The 17,011-nt window shown below is 35.6% G+C and overlaps 1 protein-coding gene, 3 non-coding genes and 1 pseudogene across 4 annotated transcripts in view; 2 read left to right on the top strand and 3 right to left on the bottom strand.

The window, feature by feature from the left end:
• LOC101896165 (Sporozoite P67 surface antigen) overlaps positions 1-5,681 on the bottom strand; it is a 79,069-nt gene extending 73,388 nt beyond the window's left edge. The window contains exon 1 of the mRNA XM_005181268.4: positions 5,522-5,681. The gene's annotated coding sequence lies outside the window, so the exon portion shown is untranslated. The remainder of the gene's footprint in view (positions 1-5,521) is intronic.
• Positions 5,682-11,652: 5,971 nt separating this feature from the next.
• On the bottom strand, positions 11,653-11,787 carry LOC131801315 (U1 spliceosomal RNA; annotated as a pseudogene).
• A 1,174-nt stretch (positions 11,788-12,961) lies between these two features.
• Positions 12,962-13,126, top strand: LOC131801318 (U1 spliceosomal RNA). Its single transcript, XR_009341783.1, has one exon. It is a non-coding gene; the product is annotated as a U1 spliceosomal RNA (small nuclear RNA).
• Positions 13,127-13,985: 859 nt separating this feature from the next.
• On the bottom strand, positions 13,986-14,149 carry LOC131801314 (U1 spliceosomal RNA). Its single transcript, XR_009341780.1, has one exon. It is a non-coding gene; the product is annotated as a U1 spliceosomal RNA (small nuclear RNA).
• A 510-nt stretch (positions 14,150-14,659) lies between these two features.
• Positions 14,660-14,825, top strand: LOC131801320 (U1 spliceosomal RNA). Its single transcript, XR_009341785.1, has one exon. It is a non-coding gene; the product is annotated as a U1 spliceosomal RNA (small nuclear RNA).
• The last annotated feature ends 2,186 nt before the right edge of the window (positions 14,826-17,011 follow it).

Raw genomic sequence — 17,011 nt, 5'->3', positions numbered from 1 at the left:
GTAGAAGACCCGATGGAGGTCCTCTCATAGAAGACCCGATGGAGGTCTTATCAAAGAAAACCCGTTGAGATCTTCTCACAGAAGATTCGAAGATCATCTCAAAGATGACACGAAAGTCTCCTCACAAAAAAATTAAATCGTTTGCTCAGAAAAGAGCGTGAGGAAAGGTCTTCTCGTAGAAGTCCAAATGTTGGTCTTCTATAAGACCCAAAGAGAGACTCATAAGTCATTATTAAGATTACCTAATTGACAATCAGATTTATATTTGACAATGTATAACAAATCGGTGACCCAAATTCATTTGACACCACCGAATGTCGTAGGGAACCCGCAATGAAATCTCTTCACCCACCATATCACTATTACCGTAACAAAAACCATTCATCTTCATAATGACGTTGCGGTAAAATGTTAACCTTTAATGGCATTTGGTTTTCTTGGGTGTTTTGTGAGCCAACCAGGTATTACCTAAATAGCCGACAAACTAATTTTTTTAAATAGCTTTATTTCATGCATTTATTTTATGACTTTCATTTGTCGGTGCTTCTTTGCTCGCCTCCACCCCTCTTTGCTGCTCCTCCTCCTCCTCGTGGGTTTTATTTTCTTTTGCAACCTCGTGTCTGCGGAGATAAATCGTAAATTTGAAGATCGCTCGGCTTTGATAAAAGTCAAATGAAAAAAAAAGTGTCACACAACATGTTTGCGATAATTCCAAAAAGGCAAAAGGTGCTGCAATTATTACGCCGCATACATTACCAATTTGTTTTGTTTTGCTTGTTTCGCGTTTGTTTTGTCTGCCTTGGAGAGGGTGCGTTTTGGGAGGTTCATAAACTCGTGACTGCGATAGCCTATCTTGGGTGTTTGCAGCATGTGGTGAATTTACAAGGAAACCTTTCGCCATAAATTAATTCTACTAATTATGGGCCCAAAACGGCTGGGCATGTGTTGCTGGTCAATGCTCTTCGAAGGGTAATAAAAACCCGGAGCGAACGAGAGAAAGCCTAAAAATTTGCGTTTTCAGATGCAATTTTTTGATACAACAGCAACAACAACAGCGACAATGGAATGCGTAAAAATATTATTAAGGAACAGGAACTGGTTTCTGAATTTGTGCTCCCATTTATTTGTTCATAAAATTTAATTTTAAAGAACAAGGCAAATGATCACAACAAGACTGTTCCAATTAAAAACATCCATGTAAGATTCACAATATTACAATAATAACATTTTTACGAGATTTTTAAAATACTTTTATTTTGAATATACAAAAATTGCTAATGCTGAAAGTTTAAGCGAAAATCCTACCTCATACCAGCGACGGAGTCGAGTAATTTTGTTTGAGTCGGAGTTGAAAAAATAACTTAACTAAGTCTGGGTGTTATTATATTTTTAATCCCTAATTTTTTCTATTCAAGTTTCCGTATTTCTATTCATAAGCCTACAGGCAATGTTTCTTGGTGAATTATTCATGTCATCTTTGAAGATAAAGTTGAAGCGGAAGCTATTGGTGCCTCCTGATGGTATTCTAATTTTTAGAGAGCTTTTGGCAATCGGTTTTTTGGTAGGTAGTTTATTTTTTTATGAAAATTTTGAGTACAGATCCACTTTTTGACTTTAGATGGAGTCAGGGTACGGTTTTAATAAAGGCCTATAATTTTTGGAGAAGTTCGCAAAATATTCAGGGGATGAAATGGACCAAATTTTTATACCCTCTACATACAACACCTCGTAATATTCGTCGGAGACCCCCAAAAATGGGTCTGATCAGAATTAAATTATGAGACGATTTAGAGATGTCCACTTATCTGTCAGGTGAAATCATGCTAAAGTCCGCATTATTTAAACTAAAATTTTAAATTTGGCACAAAGTTTCATAGTATATGCAGGCTGATTTGTATTGCCCCATTTAATGGTAGTTCCCGGTTTTCGGTATTTTGAAGCCTTCTGCCAAAGTTTCGAATATAATTTAAAATAAGTTAATATACCGTCCATAGTATCGTGGAGGGTGATACTATGGACGGTATATTAACTTCGTCATTCTGTTTGTAACTCCTCGAAAAACTCATGTTAGACCCTGTCTGCCTATCTGCCCATCTCTCTGTTGTTATCACGCTATCTTTCGAACGAATTGAGATAGAAGGCTTAAATTTTGCACACATGTGTATTTTGGTTCAGATTGAGTTCAAAAATGGATCATTTCGGTCCACGTGTTCGTATAGTCCCCATATAACAGCACTTCTAAATATTTGGTAATTGGGTGATTTTAGCGATATTGTAGACCGGAATTGTTTCAAACTTCGTATTGGAAGATTGTTTTCGCATACCGCGCATAAAACGGTACTTCAGTTTTTTGGTTTTTAAATTTTGTATTTTAAGGTCCTCATGGGTACTATAGCATATGTCGAAAAACGGTATTTTTCTTAACATTTTGCCAGGTCCTTCTAAATGGTGAAGGATATAAAAATGTCGGCCTTGTCGAATTTAAAGCCCCTTTTTACTTGTTTCCTTCTTTATAGACTTAAATTTAAAGAAATTTGGAAAAATAGATTGCCAAATAATCACAATTTGAGTGAAGACATTGCTTATACGCCCTACTAACCGAAAATTGGACAGTCAACCTTGATATTTCGAATGATTTTTGATGAAGTCCAAACCAATATCCCAGTATCTCGACGAAATCGTTGATTGTATTCCAAGGGCATAACACTACAGAAGTTTTATGGTAAATTGCAGGGTGAGATGAAAAAACTGCAACCAACTTCAAACTGCTGTTATTTCTAAGCCACTCGTCCGACACCTATTAAAATTATTCCAGTTACAGCTGATTATATTGTTTACAAGCGTACAAAAACATTTTGGTAAGAATTGTCCAGAAAAAAAATATTCTTGTTGGAATTCAAGCGTGAAATTGTGATTTCTTTATATTTGGCCGGAAAGACACTAGTGGCTATCGTTAGAGCACTCCAGCATTTAAATGTGAATAAATATTAGACTCAAAAGAACTAAAAAGTAGCTTCGCTTGGCCGAAAGTATTTAACTGCCGAATTTGGTTTTCTCCGATGAGACCAGAACTCAAACGTCGGCCATGTTGATGGTGTGGACCGCCATAACAGCCGATGGTCGCCCTCCGCTCGTATTAATCGACCATGGCATCAGAATAAATGCGAATATTATCTCGGAAATATTCTGGAGGGTGTATTAAGGCCTTGGGCTCGCATACATTTTGGCCGCAGACCTTGAACATTCCAACAGGACTCAGCACCATCGTGCTCAGCACGCGCCAGCGCTCAATGGCTACCAAAATCTCCGTGAAAAAGTCCGTTAGACTATTGTGTCTGGAGGATTTTGGAAATCAAGGTTGGCGCAAAAAAATCACCTCGATCACCTCAAGCAAGCGCTTCGCCGGGAATGGGCCAAAATACCGAAGAACAAAATTCGGGCAGCGTGTGACGATTTCATTAGCCTTCAGTTTGAAGCCCATACTTCGTGCCAAAGGTGACCAATTCGAACAAACCTAAAATTTGATGCCATTTCCGACATTTCTTGCTTTCATTCAATTAAATTAGAAAAAAAATGTAACAATTATGGCGTTGGACTTTCTTGCAGTTTTTTTATCTCACCCTTTATAACCCCATTTGGGCATTTAGGAGGGTTAGACCGAAAATTCTGTCTAAATCATGGTCCGAGGTTTATTTCTTTGGTTAAGGTTCCATATAACGTTATCCTTTTTTTGGTAGTTCGAAGGGTTTGGATTTAGTTTTTTTTTTATGTGGGTGTACCTCTAGATATTTTACAAAAAATGTATTCGTTTTGACATAAGCTTCACATAGCAGTACCGTAATTTTTAGTGTTTTTTGAAATCTGAATGGCTGCACATACCCTCGCAAATATGTACGTATATATAACTAATACTGCTGTAATATCTTGCATGTGGCAATAATTTTGGATTATGAAGCTGGGTGGGTATGCGGCGCGAGGCTACTGTTGACGTATGTTTTCGATTTTGTCCAGGCTTTGTACAGCGTAACATTTTCAGCAACATTTTTTTCGAGTACAGTCCAATGCTTCTGATAAAAAATTTCTGATAAAAATTTATTTAATTTGAATATTTATCAACACAACGTATTTAAATTTTGAATAAAATAACCGCACCAAAGTGTAACAACTTCCTCCGATTTTCTTCTTCAAAGTTCGTAAATTCTTATAATAAATTCAGCTTATATCAATGTGACAATGTTAAATTTTTTTGAAAAATTATAGATCTAACACGGCGATTTGGTCAAAATTTAGATGTCGTAACAATCTTAGGTCCCACTTGAATTCAAATAATCTTAACTCCCATGATATTTGAAATCAGTCTCCGATTCCCCGAACTTTACAAATCACGATAGGGACTTAAATAGGATAGGGACCAAGGTAGTATTCTTCCCGAAAGACTCTCCAAAACTGTATAGTTAAAAAAATCAGACGGTTAGACAACCGGTAGACGAGTACCGTGAAGGACCTAGGACCCGTTTGTGGGAAAGATACCAGAAAGAGTGGACCGAGATTGACCCTCTCCAAACTCGAACTAAATTTGATTAAAATATATCGATGTACCAAGCTACAATGTACCCTGACTTCTTTCTATACTCATAAAATTCAGTTATCACATATTTGAAGTGTAATAGTGGTAATAATTCGTCCTCGCAAAATCTCTTGTCGGGAGAAATTTCCATGTGATCTTCAAGAGTATCCATATGATTAACTCGTTTGGCCTCACATTCATGTTCGCTGTAATTATGAGCAAATGCAAATATAAGAATAATTTAATTGCTGTCAATGTTCGCAAATTTGCATCAAGCTGATTCGACCTCATATTATACATGTGTCATACTTTCCAATGGATGTCTTTGTCAAACAAGATAAACAAATGTTACAGAAAATAGCTCTTTCACTTTCATTAAATATATCATATGTGTTTGTGCCAATAACCTAAGGAGATTTTGTGTGTAAGATTTGATCAGATGTTCGTGTCTTAAGTCTTTTGTTTATCGTATTGGGAAAGAATGTCAGAAAAATTATTATCAAAGTTTCAATATTTTTTTTTTTTTGGGGTCTGAAGGTCCATGAACCCTATAGAACATAAAATTTGAACATTTATAGAACAAAAAGTTTTGGGCTTAAGCCTGCTCAAAAGAAAAATAGACATTTAACATTTTATTATTTTCATTAAAAAATATTAAGGAACCCATTCATTCGATTAAAAAGTCGCATAAAACTTTTAATTGCAGAATCAAACCAATAGTTCAGATGCAATGATTTATTCCTTAAAGTAAATGTATTCCATTCAATTTGTAATGCTTTATTGTTTTTTCACACAACACTGTCTTCAATAAAAAACAATATTTTTTTATATTTTTTAAATTTGTTTTTCGTGTTGTAAATTTTTAATATTTTTTTTTTTCCAACAATTATTTTTTTTAATATTCTTATGAATTTTGTTTATTAATTATTTTTTTTTTCATTCAATAATTCTTACAATTATTCTTTCACAAACACAGTTTGGGCAGTTTGTTTATAAATTTGTTTTCTCGACAAACGATTTACGCGATCATACGCTTTGGCGTGACAAAACACGTTGAAGACACGAGTCACACTGATTTTGCTAAATGCAAACGATTCAACTCCAAGTCTTTTTTCCCCCTACAGTTGAGAAATGAAAATCGTACTTCGCCAGCAAACATCGCTGCGAAAAAAAAAATAAAACAAAACAACACACGTCTGAGCAAAGCGGTTATTGTATTTTCATCAAAACAAGCAGCCAGACAACAAACAAAAGAGTGAGTACATCAACCGATCAAACCGGGTTTTCTCAGAGCAGCAACAACAACAACAAGGGCATTGTCTAGCGAAAAAGCTCTCGGCAACATGTTTGAGAGACAGTTGGCCAGCCGCTCATCCCACAGCAAGGTAATAGTTATGTGCGAAGAACCAACCAAAACAGAGTGGAACTGAAGTAATGGAGAAATTGTTTACATTTTTAGTAGAAATAAATGAAATTCTTTGGTGTTGAACAACATGTTGCTGAAACACAACGTTAAATGGTTGTAGGAATGTTGAAGCCGGTGTTAATTATTGTTTAATATTTTTTTGTATTGTATTTACCTCTAATTCTACAATATTTATTGTCAATTACTAAACTGAGATCAAACTAAACTTAGTATGTCTTGAAGGGACAATGCTCGTGTCTTAAGTCTTTTGTATTTTTGAAATCATAATACAAAAAATTCTAAAATATTTATAAATATGATATTTACCTGGTATAACAAACTGCAAAAGGGACTTGTGGGTATTTCCACTAACCTATTTATTACCTTTTATATACGTTCTTGCCTTTTATATACGTTGCCTTAACAACGTTCGATAGCGGAGATTCATGTTTACCACCAGACGTTGCCATATTTTTGATAGATATTTAGTTTGATTTTCAGATTTCTGTAGTAAACCCAGATACAAATTAACTTCTATATTAAGTATCTCTCAAGACTAAGCCATATTTTGGAAATAAATTTAACCGAATTTTGCCTCATAAAAACTAATAACCCTTTCTGCGAAAATTATAACTTATGTTCACATTTTGGCACCATAGATAAGGAATATTTTGAAGAGCCTTTCTCTTTATCGATTTGATGCCTACAGATGTATACCCTCAGCCATGCGTTATGTTTTCTCCAACTGTTGCTTCTCCAAGGAGGAGGACGTTCCGCCCAATATTATCAATTTTATATCTGTTCTAAGTCTGATATAACTATTACGGAGTGAGATGAAAAAACCACAACCAAATTCAGACTGCTGTCATATCTAAGCCACCCGTTCGACAGTGACAGCTCATTATATTGTTTACAAGCGTATAAAAGCCTTTTGGTGAGAATTTTCCAAAAAAAAAAAGTTATTCGTGATAGAACTCAAGCTATCGTTAAAGCACTCCAGCACTTGAATGTGAATAAATATTTTGTGTCTCGTACCATCGCTCGTTACCATGATACTGGTAGCGTAGCCCGGCGTCAAGGAAGTGGACGGAAGAAAACAGCAACATCAGCAGAAATGGTTCGAAAAGTGGCCGAAAAATGGCTCGGCGACTGAGCATGTCGCAATATTCCATTCGGCAAATATTGAAAAATGAGCTCGGAGTTAAGCCATTGAAATTCCAAAAAGTGCAAGGACTTACACCGCAACAGAAAGAAAATAGACTCAAAAGAGTTTAAGAGATGCTGCGCTTGGCCGAAAGTGATGAACTGCCGAATTTATTTTTCTCCGATGGGAAAACATTCATTGTCCAGCAATTTGTAAACAAACAAAATGATCGTGTTTACTTGCTGAAAATGTGCACCTTCGGATGGCCAGCAGAACTCAAGCGCCGGCAATGGTTATGGTGTTGGCCGCCCTAACAGCCGATGGATGCTCTCCGCTTGTATTAATCGACCGTGGCATCAGAATAAATGCCGAATATTATGGCGAAAATATTCTGGAGGGTGTATTAAAGCCTAGGGCACGCAAATATTTTGGCCGCAGACCTTCCCACTCAGCACGCACAACCCAAGAATTTTTACAAAATGAGGTTCCTCTCTTCATTTCCACAATGGCACAAGGGCCACCAAAATCTCCGGATACCAATTCGTTGGACTATTGTGCCAGCGCACAATGGCCACCAAATTCTCCGGATACCAATTCGTTGGACTATTGTGTCTAAAGTATTTTGGAAAGCAAGGTTGGCACTAAAAAATACCAAAGTTTCGATCACCTCAAGCAAGGGCTTCACCGGGAATGGGCCAAAATACCGCAGAGCAACATTCGGGCAGCGTGTGACCGTTTCATTAGCCGTTTGAAAGCCATAATTCGTACCAAAGGTGACCAATTCGAACAAATTAAAACTTATTCTAAGATTTAATAAAATAAAATTTAAAAAAAAAAAAAAATGTAAAAATCAAGGCGTTTAACTTTGTTGCATTGATTTATCTCACCCTGATTGGACACTTGAAGTTGCAAACTTTTTTGCCCAATCAAACTTAAAAACGCACCTACTAAAAGTGTTGTGAGGAATAAAAGTCCTGAACTTTGAATTATTAATACTTGCATGCCAAAAAAAAAATATATAAAAATATTAAACATTTAAAAAAAAAAAAACTTTATGTCCAGAAGTAATGGATTTTAAGGATAAACATTAAGGATATTCTTGAGAACGTTGTGGATTTCAAAGACTTTATACGAAAAAAGTAATGAGTTGATTTTATTAAAGAGCTCCCAGGCAACAAAGTGGTGATATTTCTGTTAAATACATTTTTCAAGGACTATCAGGACAAAAAAAATGTGAACATTTTCAAAAGTCTATATGACCAAGGACTTTTTGAAATTGTGGATTTTTGATAGTTCCTCAAGCATTTTCTGGTAAGACATCGTGGATTTCACGCAAGAATATTATTGAATTTTTCCTTCAAATTATGTTCAGGGGCTTCCTATGTGATGAGACCTACAGAAGGCTATGACCTTCATATGATGGTCTTCTTAATCTGAAGGGCGTACAGAAGGTCTCTTATGTATTAAGCACATGCAGAAATTATTTTTTATCTGGATGGCAAAAGATCTGCTACATGTCTAAAGGAGAAACATGGAAGTTCTGAAGTACGCTAGTTGAACCTAAATATTTCGAAATTCATTTCTGTGGACTCCCTGGAGTCCAAGAATTATTGAAAGAAAATACTCTTTGTACGGAAAACATGTAAATGCCCTTTATGTATGGAAGACCTATAAAAGGTCTTTAGAATATTAAAGCCAATAGAAGATCGTGTATGTATAAAATACCTGGGTTCAGTGTAGGTATTCAACCTATTGGATATAGCCATGAGCACCTCCTAATTTCAGGTCCAATTTTCGATGGAATAGCATGTAATAACAACGGACTTAAGATATTGTGAAGGTCCTGCCACATTTCCCAGTCTAAGCGGCTTAAATCTTAAATCTTTAAATTTTAATATTCAGAAAATGTCTTTGAAATATTTTTTAAGAATTTCCAAAATTTTAAAGGCTACAATATGACAAATTTTTCAAATTTTTGGAACCACTGAGTTGATCATAATTTTAAATGTCATGTGGTTAATTCGAGTTTTAAGTGACTTTGTCGAAATAAAGATCTGAACCTATCTATATTTAGAATCTCTGACAAAGACTTTTTTACATAAACCAAATCCCAAAATAAGTCGAAAGTTTTCTAGAAAATGTTGATATCAGACACCACAAGAATGTGTAGATCAATAGTATGACTCGTTTATGATTACTAATTTCCCAAAAATTATAAATTGAACTTCAGCACAAACTTTTCCTGAGTTCAAGGCAATCATGACAATCTACGGCAAAAACAGAATGGAAACTATAATATATCCCGACTCTTATAGTAGGCGTTTTTGAATGGAATCATTCAAAATTTGAAGGGGCTATAAAATATTCTTTATATAGGTTGTCAACGTAATAAGCACATTTCCATTTTCAATATATTTCCAATAAATATTGAAATTTATTTAAATAAATAAATGTAATTAAAAATAAATACAACAAAATGAATATATTATTCAGGAAGAGATAAGGAGATATTCCCAAAAAAAAATTAAAACGAATCAGGAAGACCAAAAAAAAACGAACAACCCCCGCCAGGTGAAATGTGAGTAAAATAAATAAATAACAATAACAACAAATTAAATATAAAAAAATTAAATTGTTATTTTTTTCTCTTCGGGACACAATGGGCAGCCAAATATTCCACTGTCATCAGATGTTCTGTGATTGCTGGATAATTCACATGAATTAATCAGTGGAAGTAAAACAGCAGTTTTATACGAAGAGATTCGTTGAGGCGATAATGTTGTGTTTTATTTGTTTTTCTTTTTGTTTTTAATTTATTTATTAGCATGTCTTTCGACCTTTTTGCTTTTCCCTTTCGCATCACTTCCATTTAAAGGAAGCTCTTTCTTTATATGGAGATGCTATAACTTAAATTAATCATTGCGAGTAAAATTATTCAATACCCAATCGGGATCTTTATCTCGAAATCACTGCATCTCGCCAAAAACCACCCTAATTATTTGAAGCGAATATTTCAAATTCTTGTTAATTAGCAATTTACGTCATGGGTGCATTTAAAATCGCTAAAAGCATCATTTATGCGATCAGATGAAGGGGCGTGTGTGCGCGCTAATTGATTTGTAGGTGACGTATAAAAGCTTCAAACTTAGTACTCAGCTGCTGCATTTTCATTCGATGAGAACGCACCTATCATAAGAGACATATCAATATTTCCTTTAGCCCCTACACTGAGTAGTATACAGGGTGAGATAAAAAAATTGCAAGAAAGTCAAACGCCGTAATTTTTACATATATTTTTAATTTTATTGAATGTCAGAAAAAAAATCAAAATTTAGAATAAGTTTAGATTTCTTCAAATTGGTCACCTCTGGAACGAATTATGGCCTTCAAACGGCCAATGAAACCGTCATACGCTTCCCGAATGTTGCTCTGCGGTATTTTGGCCCATTGCCGGCGAAGCGCTTGCTTGAGGTTATCGACACTTTGGTATTTTTAAGTGCCAATACCTGCTTTCTAAAATATTCCAGACACAATAGTCCAACGGATTGGTATCCGGAGATTATGGTGGCCATTGTGCGCTGGAAATGAAGAGAGAAACCTCATTTTGTAACCATTCTTGGGTGGCGCGTGCTGAGTGCGATGCTGCTGAGTCCCACCTGTTGGCATGTTAAAGGTCTGCGGCCAAAAAATTGCGTGCCGTAGGCTTTATACACCCTCCAAAATATTTTTGGCGATAATATTCGGCATTTGTTCTGAAGCCACGATCGATAAATACGTGCGAAGAGCGACCATCGGCTATTATTGCGGCCCACACCGAAGGTATTGGTGGCCAACCGAAGGTGCAGATTTTCAGCTGAGCTTTTTGGCAAGTAAACACGATCCTTTTGTTTTGTTTACATACTGCTGGACAACGAATTCGGCAGTTCACCACTTTCGGCCAAGCGAAGCAACTCTTTACTTCTTTTGAGTCTATTTTCTTTCTATTGCGGTGTAAGTTCTCGCACTTCTTGGAATTTCAATGGCTTTACCCCGAGCTAATTTTTCAATGTTTGCCGAATTGAATATTGCGATATTTTCAGCTCACGAGCCATTTTTCGGCCACTGCATCGTGGGTTTCGATCAAGTCGCTTCTTTACTTTTCGAACCATTTCTGCTGATGTTGCTGTTTTCTTCCGTCCACTTCCTTGACGTCGGGCTACGCTACCAGTATCACGGTAACGAGCGATGGTACGAGACAAAAAAGATTTATTCACATTTAAATGCTGGAATGCTCTAACGATTGGAACTTGTGGTTTTCCTGCCGAATATAAAGAAATCAAACTATAACACGCTTGAATTCTATCACGAATAACTTTTTTTCCGGAAAATTCTCACTAAAATGTCTTCGTATGTTTTAAAAAATATATATTGAGCTGTCACTGGAATATTTTAAACAGCTATCGGACTAGTGGCTTAGCAATGACAGCAGTCTGAAATTGGTTGCAGTTTTTTCATCTCACCCATTAGCTTTTGTAAAATTCTCATGTATTGGAATATGTCGGGACGGCGCGTACGCCATTCCCGGCTAACAAAAATTACACGCACGAGTTATTCACATTAGGAATAATCGCGGAGGTCAACTCAATCGTAAAGTGCAATGATCGAGCCTCACTCCCTACGCCAGGTAAGTATGCTTTACTGACCTCTCAGTGAACATCTTAAGTGACAACAATTTTCAAATAAATGAGAATTATTCTTGAATAACCAAAGTAAACAAGTTGTCCCTGTTGCATCGAAGCAAAGAAATTTAATGAAAATAGGAAATTTAACTCACAATAAACGTATTAGGGGTTGAAAATATGTTGGGTTAGGTAGAATTGATGTTTTTGTATTAGGCCAGCTAAAAAGGGTGGAAAATTTTCATCAAAGCAATCCCTGCGGAGAAATAAATTGGTTTAAAACTAATTTAAAATTAGTTTAAATAAAACCACAACTAGTTATTTTTTGATTTATTTCCTTTACGCCAACTAACTATTTTAACATGGGGATGAGCTAGGCAGTGGACAATTGTCCATTCCTGCATTACTTTGAAACTAAATATAAACTAGTTACTTTTAAACTAACTATAAACCAATTACTTTTAAGCCAATTTTTAGTCAGTTAAAAAATATGTAAAAAAATTTCAAAAATTCCTTTTTAATTTTTTTATTTATTTATTTATTTTATTTTTTTTTTTTTTTGTTAATCAAATTCTTTGTTTTCTATTTGAAGGAGGAGTGCTATTTTCAGATATCCTGGCTGCACTGTTTTTCTAAGCATATGTACTTGTGTATTAAGGTTAGCAGCACTAGCTTGTATTATTGCACGTTGCATTTATATCGAAGTATTTTTGGAAATGTATTATGCAAAGTAGTCTGATATAACCAATCATCTTTGTTTTTTAGGGCTGTTTTTTCTCTAGAGAACTTATATGTGTTTTGTTTTTGCAATTTATTTTCCTTTTGGTGTTTAAAGTGGTTGATATCCAGATGACTTTTCAACCAATTTGAAGTTAGTTGTAGAATAATGCATTTATAACTAACGATTTCTTCAACTGGTTGAAAAAAGTCCCGCAGGGATATTTTATGCCTCTTTTCCGGCGGAGTTTTGTGTGTGTGTATTTCTGTGAAAAATACTTGTTACCAAATAGAAAAATTCAACCCCTAAAATTCTTAATACTGAAATCCCTTTACATGTACACACATCCATGGTAGTTTTTGTTTTCAATACTGCAACAACGCAAGCATTAGATTTCAATATAGGTTATAATTCTCATTAACTTGAGAAAACGTTCTACTAAAGTAGTATCCCATTGGCAGCGAAAAGCATACTTACCTGGCGTAGGGGTTACCGTGATCATGAAGGCGGTTCCCCCGGAGTGAGGCTTGATCATTGCACTTCCGATTGAGTTGACCTCCGCGATTATTCCTAATGTGAATAACTCGTGCGTGTAATTTTTGTTAGCCGGGAATGGCGTACGCGCCGTCCCGACGCAAATCGATACATATGATAAAATTATATTAATTCCCTTGGGAATTCCTCTGGAAAGTATTAAATTCATGCGAAGGATTCGAAGCAACAGCTGACTTAACAATCCGCGAAGATTCTATTTTTTCTAGGGATAGGTAGTCAAGAGCAAAATTCAAACTTTTCCTTCAATAAAAACACCTCCAAAATCACCTGATTTTACTTTCCAAACCGAAGTCGAAACCTACGCCAGGATTTGTTGGTCAACAAATAGTGGAATTTATATTGACCTTCAAGCACTTAATTGTAAAAAAATCCACCAACTATCTGTGATCACAGAATCGAAATCCAACTTTTTTTTATAAGCAAAAGTCGATTTTAAAACATTTCAATACGAAAAGTCGACTGAAAGGAAGTCGTATCATCAGCCCCAATAGCAAAATCAAAAGTCGATAAAAATTTTCAATTTTGTGATCCAGGAAGGAAGATCCAGTTACGTATCTATAATTGGCAAATGTGTTTTGTGTAAAAGGAAAAATTGGTACTTATTAAAAACACAAACTGTTTATGAATAAGTCTCTTTTCGTCTATCAGCAGCTCCCTCTTTTACATTTACAACTGAAAAAAACGAAAAAAGAAATTACATCTGACGTAAATAGCTAGTTTGCAGGTTGTTCACATATATTTCTTCATCTCATCTATAAACTACAAGTTCAATACTTCAAAGACATTATTCGTCATCATTTTCTTTCTAAAAAAATGTTTCCGAATCCGCAGCATTACTGTAGCCTTCTATATTAATCTATAATTACATAATTGTCATAGCCAATTTTTTACCTCTACTAAAATAATCCCATTGAAGTTTTCAAATTTATCAGAATTAAATCGGGACGGCGCGTACGCCATTCCCGGCTAACAAAAATTACACGCACGAGTTATTCATATTAGGAATAATCGCGGAGGTCAACTCAATCGTAAGTGCAATGATTAAGCCTCACTCCGGGGGAACCGCCTTCATGATCACGGTAACCCCTACGCCAGGCAATATGAAGTTTTATAAACTTAATGAGAATTATTTCCTCATTACATTTAATTGTTAAGGCTGATGTAACATTGAAACCAAAAGAAGTACAAAAGGAAATGTGCAAACGAGACAACCCAGTAATTGGTTCAGCAGTTTATTTTAGGGATGAATTTCTCAAATTTATCCACAACGTATGTAGGTAGCAAACATTCTGTGGGAAATCACACTGCGCACACGCTGAACTTTGCCAACATAAATAGAAAAAAACAGTTTTGTATTTTAATTTTTCCATCCCTTCCATCCTTAATTGTTCAAGAGAATGAAATAGTTTCTACCTATCCTAACTTAAAAATCTTTTCAACCCCAAATATTCTGACTGTTGGTTTGGTTTACAACGATTCTGCACTCATTTTTACTACATTCCTTTCCTTTAGTGTGGCAATGTCTCTTAGTGCATTTTTGTCACACACAAATAATTCTCATTCAGTTGATGACTGCACTCACTTAAGATGTTCAGAAAGAGCTGAGCAAAGCATACTTACCTGGCGTAGGGGTTACCGTGATCATGAAGGCGGTTCCCCCGGAGTGAGGCTTAATCATTGCACTTTACGATTGAGTTGACCTCCGCGATTATTCCTAATGTGAATAACTCGTGCGTGTAATTTTTGTTAGCCGGGAATGGCGTACGCGCCGTCCCGACATATACCGATACATGAGATAAATTTGTAGGGAATGTTCCACTGCAATCTTGGTTCTCCAAATTGGTGTCAACATCGAAGAGTCTTGGCTTCAGGTTTAGGCATGAGAGGATTTATGTTTGGTCGACAGAGGCAAAGCTTGAGGAGAAATAACTAACTGAGACTTGACATCAGATGCGCTGGAACACAGTTGTTGAACTTGGCAAAGCAGACACCAATAATGCCCCACAATGTAATTAGGGCAGGGGTGCTCAAAACCGCGTTCTAGAACATGAAGAAAAAAAAGAGACAATTAAAGAGAAAATTAAAATTCTGTTTTTCTTTATATTTTACTGTTCTATTTAATTGTTTTTAAACACGAATGTTTGGCAATAGTTTATAAAGCAAATGGATAAAAAATATTTGTATAAATAATGACTTAACACTGTTTTGTTCTTGATTTAAATAAACAAAGAGAAATTTGACTGAAAACAGACATTTCTTCTTGAGCACCCCTGAATTAGGGGCATAGGGCCTTACGAAGCCTGTTGAAGGTAGGGTTGTTATACGTCGATATTGAGTTACATTCACCCAGTTAGGCCTGGGCTTCAGATTATATCGTGAAGGAAGTAATAACGCTGATGGTAAGCGTTATTACTTCCTTGACGAATTGACTGTGTCTTGGTATCAGATGCCCTGGAATTTCGGGACGGATTTATTGAACTTAGCAATGCTGACACCAATAATGCCTTGCGATGTAATCTGGGCTCATGCGACTAAAAGAAGTCAGGTTATGCCTCTTGGTCCCTTGGCCTTGTTTCGATCGATCTGAGTCGATCTAGCTGTGTATGTCTTTCCGTCTGTCCATATTAATTTGTAATCACGTACATGTCGCAATTATTTCCCGAACCTCACGAAATTTAGCATGGAGGTGGGGTTAGAGCCAAAAGAGAAGCATATTCCTTTTGGAGATGATTTAGTGATTGAAATTGACCAAAACCATAAAAGTTGTCTGATTTTGCTGATGCTGATGAAATTTTACTCCGATGTTTATTTGGTCTGCAGGACTTTTGGTATTAAAATTATATAGGTCCTCTTTTAGATATAGCCTGCATATAATAGTACTATATTCCAGGTCTTCGTATAGCCCTCAAATAACAGTACCTCTCTGTACCTGTTCGGTATTTTTATGATTTTAACCGTATTTTTCAAGGATTTTAACAGTTTTTTTTAATATCAAAATTCCTTCCAAATGATGGAGGTTATTTAAAATTCGGCCTGTTCATTATTTTTTGTCATTTTTTATATTGCATGCGATTTTTATACCTACACCACACTGTGGTCAAGGTATTATGACTTGGTGCATTTGTTTGTAACATGGAGAAGGAAGCGAGATAGATCTATAGTTCCCTTTGATGATCTGCTAGAATCATTCTTAGTCAATTTATGCCCGATTTGTCTTTTATTGTCCACCAACTGTGTAATATTATTTCAAATAGGATGGGATTCGACACATACGACCAAGTTAAGCCTAGAAGAAAGTAGGTAAAATTTTTGAAAATAGGTTCAGACATAGCTTAAGCCAGATTTGGCATTGGCTCAGATTTGAATATAGCTCTTTACTCGATTTCAAGTTTATTTGCACCAAATGTTTATATATGCCCAAATTGAATGGATTTCGGCACATACGAACGAATTTAGCCGAGGAAAAAGTAAATCAAAGTTCGAATAGGATGGATTTATATGAATATCGGTTAAGACAGAAATGCCACCATAAAATTTAGTAGAAATGATAAGGAGGATTTACCTCCGATATATTACTTGTTTCGGCATTTTAAAAAGCTTTTTACACCCCATAACACTATGTCCGATCCTCACTCAATTTTGAATTTTGGTAGGTTTAGGGTCAAATTTGAACCCTATTGTTTACGAAGATGTATATGTAAGGGTTCAAATTGCCAAAAAAAAAAAAAAAAAAACTAAAATTTTCCTGATTTTGCAGGGCAATCTGCCATTTTGGATGACCACTGGATTATATTTAGCGGGTAAAATTGGCCATAACTTCCGCGTGAACTTGTTTTGAATACTTATCAGCACGATGGACAAAAGATAAAAGCGTCCGATCAAAAACCAAAGGAGACACTTGGGCAGGGCTTTATGACATTATTTCAAAAACGAGATCTACAATATCAGATTTGGACCTAAGAAG

The sequence above is a fragment of the Musca domestica genome, unplaced genomic scaffold (genome assembly GCF_030504385.1).
Source record: "Musca domestica strain aabys unplaced genomic scaffold, Musca_domestica.polishedcontigs.V.1.1 15, whole genome shotgun sequence".
Classification (NCBI taxonomy): Eukaryota; Metazoa; Arthropoda; class Insecta; order Diptera; family Muscidae; genus Musca; species Musca domestica.
The sequence above is the reverse complement of the archived record's forward strand: the minus strand, read 5'-3'. Positions and strand labels throughout refer to the sequence as shown.